Source organism: Bidens hawaiensis, unplaced genomic scaffold (assembly GCF_021521415.1).
Source record: "Bidens hawaiensis isolate Kalapana, Puna unplaced genomic scaffold, B.hawaiensis_p1.1 tig00033224_1, whole genome shotgun sequence".
Lineage (NCBI taxonomy): Eukaryota > Viridiplantae > Streptophyta > Magnoliopsida > Asterales > Asteraceae > Bidens > Bidens hawaiensis.
In genome coordinates, this window is record NW_027495697.1 from 57,792 (window position 1) to 71,621 (window position 13,830).

Below are 13,830 nucleotides of genomic sequence, written 5' to 3' on the forward strand. Positions count from 1 at the left end.
ATATAATGCTAAACCTTATTAAAAAATAAAGTTGGTATATCTAGTCCTAAGAAAGTAGGCATATGTCAAGCATATAGCCGACTAAGATAGGTGTTTCACCATAAAAATACAACCAATATCCCTAATTGTCATTTTACAAGCATTAAGCGATTTAATAAACAAGAGTAGGTTTCCAAGAGCCACTTCTCTTCCCTTATCTTTGATACAACGTGCATTGATAGGCCAATTCTAGATAAACTCATGTGCCAACCATGTGAGTGTATGTAAAGTGGTTCACCTTCTACTTATATAAATACAACCCTCGTTAACAAGAGGAGATATGCACATCAAACTCACATTTTGGGCATACTTTGTTACGCGATACCCATCACCCTCATTCGCTATGCTCTTCCCCAACCTTTGACCGCTATGTCACCATCTTCCCCCACACTCTTAGTCGGCTTTCACACACATCACATGGTAATAACTAATAACTTTAACGAATTGTTTTTTCATCATTCTATTGTTTCATAGATCAATTTGAGTCCAAACCTACCGTTAGGTGTACATAACAACTTTATATGAAGTTAAGTTGTTGAAAGCCAAAAGTTCTTTTATTGTTGCATATGGAAATTATTAATGAGCATAACCACAAAATGTACCCAATCTTAAACAAAGTAGGTTTCTTTGAAGCTTTTCGTGTGACAAGTTAAAAAGGAACCGTCACGGGTTGTGTTAAATGCAAATGGTAATAAATATAGTACCAATGTTTGGTCGGTTGGTGAAAGGTGTGACTTCAATCCACGCCATTTATAAACTTTACTCCATAATGTACACATACATCCAGTTTGTACTTTCGTTTAATAAATGGTTTAAACACAAATTTATTTAACAGTTGTTAAAAATATTTAAAATAGTTTGTTCAATCATTTAATAACCATCTAGAGACTAGAATCACTTAAATAAAATAATAATATAGATTGATAATATCCATCGAAATCATATTTACCAACCTTTTATAATGATCACTAGTCAACTGTTACAAAAGTGGAACAAAGCCTAACCCAATAAAAGTTATGCATGCATTTTTTTTTTTTTACTAATGAGGTATTTTCTATAGAGTTAATTACAGGTTTTTTTATGACTTCGGTTTTTAGATGCGAGACATTATGAATTTGTTCTCATTTTTAGATCAACTTTAACGCGGATGGTCTTTAGCATTAACAATGCTAAGATGTTTATGTTCTTGTAAAGTACAAGGTTACTTCATAAGTTCATATTTTTTATTTTTTGTTTTTGAAGTTAAATTTGTGTTTAGTGTTTCTATTTAATTAAAAGCAAAGGTTTTTTAGCCAATTAAAAAAAATAACTAGCATATATTTTAATGTTTATTAGCGCCAAGCTAAGGACCCCCCGTGTTATTGGTCGTCAAATAGTAAGAGCTAAGCCCGTAATTTCTCATATATCAGGACCAAATCTGATATATCATACAAACCATCCGTATAGTTAACTTATGTACTCGATAAGCGTTTAGCAACAACTTATGTTCATTCAATGATAAATAATATATATTAATTAATATAGAGAAGATACAAAATTTACGAAGATTTCTGATTGTTTGTTCCTCTTATTTTGTGTGATCTTTTAACGCGCATAAGAGTAAAGGTTTGGGCTTCTAGAAGCAATTACCAAATCACATTAGTTTATTTACCTTTTAAATATTTAATTATGAATTTAATAATCCTTAATAAAGTATAAAATATAATCTTAGGCTCTTAGCTATATTTTAACTTGAAACTTTAAATTAAATATTAATTAAAGTTCATAGCACGTGTCCCAACTCAATTCAGTTTTTCCTATATCCATAGCCATATTACAATAATTATTGTAACATAAAATTACATCTTTTTATAGTTTATTTTATGAGATTTTTCACGCCAAGCCTGTGAGAGTTATTCATTAATTGAATACTTGTTAGGGTTTACGCCTATTAATTAAACCGCTTGTAAGCTATTCAAGATCATCTTGTTAGAAGTTTGAATATTGTCGAGTTTAACCGAACTTGAACTTTTAAAAACTCATTTAATAAACTGTGAGCAATTGTATATAACATGCTTGGAGATTGCTATAAATATTGAAGATTTTTGGACAATATTGATGTCATTGTTTGAGCCTGGACTGTACGCCAAAACCACAAATAAGTTTGAGCTATGTACCACTTTGAGGTGTCCCAAATACTCTAATATATAAAGACACATTCAATAATACAAAGCCATGTACGTGTTCATTCAACCCACAACCTCTAAAATGTATTTCTAAAATCCTTTTAAAATCTGTTTTGTGAGACTTGAATCAACACTATTAATGAAAATAAACATATGATTATAATGTAATTAGCCCAATATACCATTTGCTTCCATACTTTGATGCACGTTTTCTTTGACATGAATGACGCATAAAAAATCTACATGTTAACATCAAAATATTCCCTACATTTTATGAAACTTTCTTTTCACAAAAAACTTCCAATATTCCTAAGTACAAAAATAAATCCACATGTTAATATTCTCTATTTGTTTAATTTAAACTCTCTTTACATTTAAAACTTTCGATACTCTTAACAAAATTGGCTGATCGATGTAACTTCCGCGTAACTTGCATTATGGTGAGCTTGTAAGTAATAAATTCTTCAAGTGTGTATATACATATACCACGTAAAAGTACTTGCATAGGACACCATCGTATTCGTACCCTACCTATCCTTTATTCTTTGTCACCATAATATTTATATTTATTGTTCTTGTTTTTTCTAATTTCATGTTTTGTTTTTAAGCCATAATTGAAAAGCTTGGGGCCCATGTGGTGATGATTGAATTATTATATAACCACAAAGGTCAAGATCTATTCTCAATTTATGCAATAAAGTAAAGACGTTCACATGCAAGTTTGTAGAAGCTTGTTGGAGAATAGTGATGCATAGGAAGAACACCTCGTCCTCACTTATGGTTCTCTCAATTATTGATATTATTATTATGATTATTATTTATGAGTAGATAGATACTATTTTTCTTACACGACAAGACCCTTTTAAGTATTTGTGAAAGAGATGTTTTCATTTTTTTATATATATTTTAGTTGTTTAAAAAACATAATTTTATGTGGCCTAAAGCTACATATTTTATGTGGACTTATTGTGTTTGGTATACAAAACAACTCGTAACAACTAGATGTGATCTTGTTACATATACCCAAGAGCTTGTGGTAATGTGGTTAAGGGTTTTTCTCAAAAAAATAAATAAATAAAAAGAAGAAAAAAACTAGATAAGATTATTGATGTGTACAACAAATAAGAATACCTAAACTGTACAGAAATACAAAAAGAAAAAAAATGTCCCGTAAAATTTTAATGTTGTGCACACAACAAAAGTATTAAAATTCCTTTTACAATAACATCACTTGATAGAGACATAAATAAGTAATTAACATTTGTCAATTCATACAAATTAAATGTATACATGAATCTTCTTTAAATAACTAAATTAATTTATAAAATAACATCATGTAAGTGATAGAAACAAAGTACTTTAAACATTTATAAACGTCTTGGGCTATAGTCCGGAAATTAATAGAAATTTGTTTAAAAATAACTAAATATTAATGTATAATATGCATAATATTTCTTTTTATTAGAACGACAATTTTTTTGTGTGTTAGGGATTTAGGCCTCCACACTCCTCAAGTTTGAAGAGCCTTAGTGCCTCACTCTGACCAGACTATATTGTCTTAACCAACCGGGCCCGTACTGCTTCAGAGTTTGGCATAAGCGTTATCTCAGGAAACCATGCCGCAGTTTGCCACTTGACAACCGTTGTGCTACTACAAGAGCATAACTCTCTAACGAAACACACAATGAGACGAAAACTTAGGTGGACTCAAAATTCAAACTGACAACCTCTTATACCTCAACCATAATAAACACACATAATAAACACACGTGATTTCTCTTTCTGTTATCCAACAAATTACATGATTACATGTCATGTATGTTAGTAATATCTACTATCATTTTAACTTCTTCACAAAAAAGGCTACCCTCATAATGTCTGATAAACAAGTAATGACAAATTTTCAATCACATATGACATGTAAGATATGAAATGATATTTGTACGTACGTGTTACCCTTCATTATCTTATAGCATTTGATAATGATATAATAATATAGTTTTATGGTGCATACAATCTAACAGACTCTCGTTTGTCCAAGATAACAATATCATGCTTTGCATGATGTTATTTTTTTTTTCTTTTCATAAAAAAATATATTAAAAACAAGGCATGCGCTATTTAGACATCAGGATGTTATAACCACACTGTCTGGCATCTATAAATGTCAAGGAGTGTCAATAAAATAATGTCTTGTATAGGGCTATAGGCCTACAAGTATCATATATACATCCATACGAATTGAGACCCTTAATTTGCTTCTTTGTGCTAGAAAAATTGAGAAAAACTGGGTAATTTTTTCACTAAGAATGAAAATGTATTTTTTGCATTTTAGAAATAGTTAAGATACATGTAATTTCAATTAATATACACCAACTATTTTGTTTGTGTTTTATGCTTTGAGAGCTCCACAACAAAACAAGCCAAGTCCAAACACAGAGCTAACTTGAATGAGATATCGATGCTCGATGTTGAATGTTTGAAATGCTAAAGCTGTCATAAAACAAAATAAAGTGGAAGAAGTGACAACTTGTCCCACATTGATGGAGAGGTAAAACCTTGAAATGTTTATAGCCCTTACTTAGTGTTCATTTTAAACCCGTCATGCTCAAGTAAAATCTTAAATTGCAGTCTCACATGTGAGCCACCTTAGTTTGTTTTGTTTTTGTTTTTGTTTTTTGTTCTTCTAACGTCGTGCGCCATATCTTTGTTGCTTCAGTTGGCACGACTGCACTGGAGGAGGAGGATCATCTGCCCGAAAGTTTGATGGCGTATGGTCAATTCGACTTGCGTAGCGGCACTCACGTGACGCATCACCTACGAGGTCCTAGAGAATCATTTGATAGGGGAAATATATGACTCGTATAGATTGAGTAAAACGAGAGACTGACCCCAAATGCTATGTTATAGTTATAGATGTCACCATGACATTTTAACCGGGTAAAGGTAACTGAAATTAACCGACACATCAAAAGTCAATCCAATTTAAGCTTCAAACTCCAGGTTCACCTAACCGGTTCGTTAAAATGGCGGTCCACGGCGCCTACACTGGTTTCCTCCTGAGCCTATGCCGTCGTCGTCACCTCTTTTATTATTTAATTCGCAATAGAAGCACTAACGCTGAGCCACCGGAATTGTCCGGTAAGAACGCTTATGACGTCCTAGGGCTTTCCGAGTCCTGCTCGTTTTCAGATATTAAGGCGTCGTTTCGGAAACTGGCAAAGCAAACTCATCCCGATCTCAATCGTCCGATAACTCCAATCGATTTCTTCAAATTCTCGCTGCTTATGAGGTATTAGGTGTTCAAATTCATAATCTAATTCAATTCTATTACAATATTATTATTATTATTATACTTATAATTATCATACGCCTATGCTCTGCTCTGCTGCTAATTTAGGTTGTTGAATTCAATATCAGACAAATATGTAATATCAAGCCCACCTCATTGTGTAGATAATTATAACAATGATTTTCAAAACTTAAGCTTTGACAATGCACAGTATCTGCCTGTCACATCATGCGGGCCGTGTGATGTCCAAACAAGTCTGCACATCACAGTCTGTCACATCATACGGCCCGTATGGTAGGGAGCTTAAGGTCATACATTTTGCAGTCAAACGCAGCATATGGCCCGCATGATTTGGCTCTCATACGATACATATGATATGGCCATCTTCGCCTTATTAAACGGCCCTTTTACCATATTACTCCCTACCACTCCCAATGGTGTACACTAGCTTGCTTGTCACGTCATACAGGCCGTATGATGTCAAAACAAGTCTGCACACTAGAGTCTGTCACATCATACGGGTCACTATTGTGAAAAAGGCCATACATCTTGTATGACTTTGTTACTAGTCATTTCTTTTCAATCAAACATAGCATATGGGCCACATGCTTTGGCCTTTTAAAACAGCCCGTTTGATCACATTTCACACTACTACTTGGTTTGTCTGACCACACAGCCTGTTTGGCATGTTATGTTACTGGTGTCTGGATAGTGTGTTAGTGGTGTTTGCTTAGTGATGGCCAGGTGAAAATGGAGTTTAATTTTTTTTTTTCACTAATTAAATGCAGATATTATCTGATACCGAGAAGAGAGCACACTATGACAAATATCTATTTTCACAAAAGGTAATTATCAAAAAACACTCAAGACAAGGTTCCCAAATGTACACATATGAATCCTCCTATGAAACGTCAGAAAACCAGATGGAAGTTGTTGAATGGTTAAAATGGTATCGATACGCCATTAACGATATCGTATCCAAGAAGAGAATAATGGACGAAAGTCACGAAGCAACCTACTTTGATGTACTACAAAACGATTTTTACTCGGCCGTAAATGCAGCATATTACGGTCCTCTAATTCAGTCATTAGATTTCCTTCCCGACTGTTTTGAAGCTGATGTAAGATCTGTTCCTGGAACTACTGAGATCCTGCATTTGGTTTCTGGGCGGGACCTATTTGGTAAAGTATGCATTGCTAAAATGGTTCTTGAACTATCACACTCCCGTTATCGCGACTCACACACTCAAATTAGAACTTATGATAACCACAAGGATCAAATATGTGATGCATACAAGGATCTAGAGTTGCATGTATCAGGAAAGATTGTTGCTGTGGCAAAGAGGGTCCCACCAAAGGGTTGCATTGCTGACGTGCCAAATGAGGAATGTGAAGATCGTATACACGTTTATCTGAATCTACATGATGGCTGTAAAGATGCTTTTGAGGAAGATGCAACTGAAAATAAGATGCTTTTGGGAAGCATAATAGGATTAGGGACTAGCGGGGAAGAAGGCTCTTGCTTTGTTTATAATAATTGTGGCGTGAAGACGCACACGATTATGATTCATCGGACACTACTGGTGTGTGTCCTACTATCCTTCTTTTAGCCAATTAGCCTTTATCCAAATTCAACAGAAATTCATAGATACCTTTAAAATTCATTTCAGGTAAAACATATGCACTGGTATCAACTGGGAGACAAGGTTTCTGTTTGTGAATGTAGATGCACTAGAGCGCGCTTACCACCAAGCAAGTAAGGCTCATATTTTGATCTTTCACTGAATACTTATAACAGGTCTGTTTGGGATTTATTAACTTTATATAAATCAACTGATCTGGGATATATAGGACGTACTCAGTACTCTTTCGTGGTTCAATTTATTAATGATCAGGTACTGGTTATTTGAGCCACGTTGTGGGTTGCATGACATTGGTGGTTGGTATGTTGAGACATATGGGAAGGATAATAAAGGAAAGACCGTACTGTCTCAGAGGTATTGGGATGGTGTTGACTTCAGTCAACCTTCTGAAAGGTAACTTATCAGTTATGAACGCACTAATAGACTCACCATAATAATATAAACGGTCTAAAAAGGATTCAGGCCATCCTTATTAAAATTAATGTGACTCGCAGGAGGGTTCATCCAGCCATGTATTTGCTTGCTCTTGCCTACCGAACTTTAGATATAGAAGACACCAAGAGGAATAAACAAACGGTTAGAGATATAGTTGAAGGGAAAATGTCTGAAGCATACAATTGGTGCAAGAAACTTATTTAGGAAGAGCATGTATGCGATTATGGCCTGTGCAGATGCATATCCGACACTGTAATTGTATATCAGATGGCTAAATCTTGTCATTTGGATAATGCCTTCTGCAAAAAAGTTGGTGATCACATTGGAGAACATGAGTGTTCATTAGCTATGCTGATCAAGAATATGAATATGTACAGTGGAGTTACTTCTCAATCATAGGTCTTTTTCTGAATTTGTAGTTCGATTATGTAAAATCATGTGTTGTAATGCAAGAAAGATGTAAAATTAATATGGAAAGTCATGTTGTTCCAGTGTACTTTAAATGCTCTATAAACACACACACACAGAGACAAATGACACTTCATTGTGGGTGGGAGTTTGACTGGGATCTCTCGGTTTAAGAATTTAGGAAAGAAATGAAATTGGTTGGTTAGATAGTTATGGAAGTTAGTTGTATCAACTATTATGACTACCTAGCTGCATGCATCACAAGATACATAGTTTTCTCTCACTGCATTCTCTCTACTTAATGTTCTTGTGAAATTTATTATTGTAGCAGATCAAAGTGTTACGAATTCAGCATGAAAGACATACCAGGTAAATCCTCAGAACTAATGAATAATGATCCTGAAGCTAGTAGAAACCATATAGGGTCCTGCCGAAGAAGCTAAAACCGAGTCGTTTAACTAGATTGTCTTTGACATTAAGTTGGTTTACTGATCATTTATTTGTTTCCAGAAACTTGGAACAAATTTTCATGCAAGGGGGTATATCTGATTACCAGAAAAAATTGATTATATTCTATATGCAAAAAATAAATAAATAATTATACGTATTATTTAAATAACATTTTGAGAGCCGCCTCTCCTAGACGGCCCTCATCACTCATCTCGTCTCTAGCACCGCTATTGTATGAGTGAGCCTTATACGTGGGTGCGTCTATTTAAAACACACACAAATTATATTCAAATTAGTTTTAGAAAAGCAATACTGTTTTTTTTTTGTCTTTTTGTCATAAGTAGACAAATTATAAACTTGTTTTGATATTAGTGGCATTCAGCCGACAGTGCCAAATAAAGTTATGAAAGTAACATCTTAAAACTATTAAAACATTGCGTGTGTTAAGTACATTAAATAGACATGTATGTGGGAGTCTAGGAGTAGTTTGTGCTTTATAAATACTAGATCAGTTGAAGAGTTTGAGCACATTTGTTCAATTCCCTCTGCATGCATGCTTCATAAGATCCAAACTAGTCAAACCGCTAATGCACCCCGCACCCATAATACCTCTGGCTACTGTAGGGAACATCAAGACAGCCGCTCCACTAGAGACGTCATCAATCCAATATTATCTGCGATTTCTGACCCTGGAGGCGCGGCTGAGGCACCTATGTGGTGTGGTACTAGACGGCGGAGAAGGCCTGTAGTTGCTTGCGTCCACTGAGGTACTGATTCTATTTTGTTTATGAAATACATTCATATTTAACCCCTTAATCAAAAGATATAAGTTTTGAGAAGATGACATCAAAAGGAGGTTTTAAAGCTACTTTAAGTTGATATTAATTGAGATGTTACTGGCTATTAATCACAGCCCACGAATTTAAGTATCTTGAATACATATTCAACATTTTAATGTTTTATAGTTATTATTCAATGCACCGATTTTGAGGTAATAGTTATTATTATTTAGTGCATAACTGTCCATACTATGAGTTGGTTACATGAACATATGAACCTTCTATCTTCCAAAAAGACTACCAGTCTTGTATATAAAAATAAAATAAATATCAAATTCTTGCTACAATACACTAATGGAGTCATCATTTCAGACCTTAATAATCTATATGGAAACTGTCTTAGTATATCACTTTTAACTCCTTGTTTCAAATATTCACAACCTGTCTTTTGTTCACCCGCCACGCTACTGCTAACTTCAAAACTTGAATTCCGTCCAAACTCCAAATCTTCTTACCCCAACTGGGTCAGGTCGGCCCGGCCCGAAACATGTAGGCGCTCATATGAACAATGCAGTCAATGCTTGTGAAAGTTTTGATGGGGTGAATGTTTACCAGATTGCTTCAACAAATGCATGCAAGCAGCTGCTGAGAACAATCCAATTGCACCAAATGCTATTATTGTCGAATTCTCAATGATCCCACTGTAACCCCTCTGTCACATAACTAACCGTATGAATACAAATTACCAACATTTGGGGTTGACCCATTAACCCGGCCCGTTTAATGTCAACAAAAAGAGTTATTACATACCAGAATCAGACACAAAAGGATTGCTGCGTTTGCGGGAGCTAAAGAGAGGCTAATCATTCCGCCACGCAACTCATTTGGCACGTACCTGTATGTAAAACAAGTGGGCTCACTTAATGGAAATATAAATAGTAAAAAAAAAGTTTAGGGTTGATGTATAATATAATAGCTTACAAAGTTCTCAACCGGGCCAATGAAGGTAAAACCAAGCCAATACAAGCATGATACAAGCAAAAAAGCCCGACAAGAATTCCAATTTCCTGAATAAGTTTTTGAACCCGATAATAAACCATCAAGTAGTAATTACTATCAGGCCTGAAATGAACCGAATGATCAGTGATCAATTTGGTGGGAAGTTTGTTTATGTTGGTTTACTTAATAAACAAACTTTTATCAAACGAACGAACACGAACCCATGTCTCAGTTGATTTAAATTCGTTTATGTTCATTGAACATGAACAAAAAAACTTTGTTCAGTTAATTAAACGAACGAACATGAAAACATGTCGCGTTCGTGAACATTTGTTTATGTTCGTTCACTTATATTAGTTAATGTTCGTTCATCTACGTTCATTTATGTTTGCTAATATAGATTCTTTTAAGTTCGTTCATTTGCGTTTGTTAATATATTAATTTAAATTTCTTTGACCTTTTACAACTTAGTTTAGTTTTAATAAATTTTAGGCCCAACACAATGTTCTCACATTACCTTTGTTTGGTTTAGCTCAACCATGTTCATTCATCTATGTTCAGTTACGTTCATTCGTTTACTTTCATGAACTGTTCATTTATAGTTTTAACGAACGGACACGAACAGGAAAATCCCATTCATGTTCAATCATTTGTCCGGTTAAAGGTAAACGAATGAACACGAACATGCTCTGTTCGGTTCATTTACAAGCCTAATGACTATCACAATGTAATATTAAGAAAATACGTACCTGATAATCATAAGCAACTATGGACACAGCAATGCCAGCTACAACAAACGCATATACTAAACAATCTTCGATCCGAAGGGGTAACAGCCCGTTTATAAACTATGGAAACATTGTGCTTCCCAGCATTTTAGCTCCCAACAAACATGGGTATATCATGCCTAGATTAACTTCCCGTCCATCAGCCTAAACATCAACATATTCTATGAAATTAATATTAAATAAAGGATATCATTTGAATGTGTGAAATGAATGTATGATGTAAAATTGTGAATCATACCACTATGGTCGGGGCCCATAATATCCAAAAGGCTGCAACCGAGAACTGAACGCAAGATTGGGCCCAGCCCAGTAACCATATTCGTTTATCTGCAAATATTATGTCATGTTTATTAGGGGTGCGTAACCAAGTATCACTGTATCAGTCAGTTTGTATATGAAACCAAACCATTAGGCCAGTAAACGAACTGCACCTTCAGTGAACTATTTGTGAACCATTCGGCCAGAAAGTTTGTTTATGTTCGTTTACTTAATAAGCATACAAACATGAGCATATGTGTCGTTCGTTCATTTATGTTGATGAACATTTGTTTATTGATGTACATTTATCTTCGTTCGTTCAAGTTCAGTTATGTTCGTTAGTTTACCTTTGTTTAAGTTCATTTAATTACGAAGTCATCTAAATATTTTAGGTACATTACAATCTAGTCTAGTTTTAATAAAACTTAGGCCCAACATATTTATGTTCATGTGTACTTATAATTGTTGTTTGTTAGTTATGTTTGTTCATTTATATTCATGTATGTCCGTTCGTTTATACTATTAACAAACGAACACAAACGAGCGCAAACACAAACGTTTATTTCAATAACTTTTAAGGCTGAGAGAGAGTTTTGTGTGTTTACCGGAAAAGATATGTGTATTCAGTGATGCCCAATAATCCTTAAAATTTGCAGGTGAAGACTCCCTACATTCTCTTGCAATGAAAACTATACTTACAACTGCCAGCAAAGCAGTGGCAGTTGACGGTGAAAACATGTTCTTCTCAAAATCAGTACCAACCATCCAATTTGCAACCACTTGGCTCCCAATCAAAGAAGCAGACTCAACAAAGGTCATTAACCAAAACGTTTCGTTCAATGAATCCAACCTATGCCCTAACTGCCAAAAAACAATACTATTACAAGTTACCATTTACCAATATGTATCATGATGATTGAACATTTGAAATATGAAAAAAGCACAAACCTTGTCATGTTGGGCCACCATCCATGTCTCAAATCCAAATAAAAAAACCGAACTTGATACAGAAAGGCAACACTTGCTAACCAAATGCTTGGATATGAGAAAAGCCTTTTGCAGATAGCAACAAAGAGGTGCAGAAAGCAGAACAATAAGCAAACCTTCTTTCGGCCGCTGCGAAAACAAAACAGGCATAAGAATATATTAATTGGAATCCATTCAAGGTGTTCAATGAAAAAGAATGGAAGGAGGCATACATACATTAGGTCAGATATGATGCCTAAACAAGTTCCAAGAATGAGTGCAGAAGCAGAAGCAACGATTAGAGATGAGACCATTTGCTCCTTGCTTACACCAAAATACGCCATCTCGTATTCTCCAAACACTGACCACATGCCTTCCATTACTGACGTAAAAGCAAACATCAATAGCCAAACTATGAACAAATTGTAATAACTAACAATAATTAGTAGGTGATGTTATACACACACCACCTCCAAAAGTATACACTGGCAAGCCTGTCACATCATACATGTCATATGATGCCATACTGGCCATAATATAGAGCATGATTATAAAACTCCCGTCTAGGCGCCTGATTGATCGCCACCGCCAACTAGTTGCCATTTGATCAAAATTGGTAAAAAATGAAAATATAATATAATATTAGCATATTTGAAAAATTGCATATAAATTTCAATCGTTATTCCCTATCAGTGCGTAAGGAGTTCAGCAGCACTGCTATAGAGCGTGAGCCAAATGGAGCATATGAGGCAAGCCCTAATTAACTTTAAGAAGTATCTGACGCAAATGAATTATATTATAGAGTTAATAATAATAATACCTGATGAGAAAGAGAAGATAATAAGAAAGGATCTCTGAAAGCTGAGGAAAGAAGGAGGCTGATCGAAGAAGACAGTGGAGGTGGAATTGAGAGTAGGAGGTAAGCAGATGATTGAGAGTAAGCATGATACGAATATGAATATTGACAGAGGCTTCTCACTGTTTTCCCATATTTCAACTCCCATTGGAATTGAAAAAGAATGAATGCAGCAGATCTGGATTGGTAATACTCCTCGCTGTCAAAATGAATCATACTGAAAACACTTTATCCTTTTTTTACTCCTTTCACAAGATAGTTTCAAAAGCAAAATGTAAGCACAAAAAACTCCCGGACCCAAAAAAAATACCCGGAATCGGTTTTTAATTACCCGGGCTTTTAATACCCGAGCCCGTAGGATACGGATAGGGTATGCATTTTAGTACCAAAACCCGTAACTGGAACCAGACCCGATTTATACCCGGTAATACTCGAAAACCGGAACCGGGTTTTTCCAATACCCGAAACCCGGTTTTTCAAATACCCGATCTATACCCGAAAAATACCCAAAAATACCCCTAAAAACTGCAACCCCTTAAAGAAATCCAATCTATACCCGAAAAAACCCGAAAAAAACCCCAAAAAACACAAAAATATGGTTTTTTCAATACCCGGTAATACTTGGTCATACCCGAACTTGGTTCCATACCCAAACCCAGGTATTTGAAAAACTCGATTTGTGCACCTCTACCAGTAAGGTCTATACCGGTTCTACCAATCAAGATAGATAAGATTTGAACTATTCCTAATCC

The 13,830-nt window shown here is 34.9% G+C and overlaps 2 pseudogenes across 2 annotated transcripts; one reads left to right on the top strand and one right to left on the bottom strand.

Moving 5' to 3' along the window:
• The first annotated feature begins 5,230 nt into the window (after positions 1-5,230).
• LOC143584669 (uncharacterized) lies at positions 5,231-7,968 on the top strand (annotated as a pseudogene). Its single transcript, XR_013144397.1, has 5 exons — positions 5,231-5,496; positions 6,285-7,079; positions 7,167-7,252; positions 7,392-7,532; positions 7,634-7,968. The product of XR_013144397.1 is annotated as an uncharacterized LOC143584669 (transcript).
• Positions 7,969-9,657: 1,689 nt separating this feature from the next.
• On the bottom strand, positions 9,658-12,609 carry LOC143584674 (uncharacterized; annotated as a pseudogene). Its single transcript, XR_013144398.1, has 8 exons — positions 12,460-12,609; positions 12,205-12,372; positions 11,862-12,117; positions 11,237-11,325; positions 10,960-11,142; positions 10,193-10,278; positions 10,022-10,106; positions 9,658-9,923 (listed from the first exon to the last, which is right to left on the bottom strand). The product of XR_013144398.1 is annotated as an uncharacterized LOC143584674 (transcript).
• Between the last annotated feature and the right edge of the window lie 1,221 nt (positions 12,610-13,830).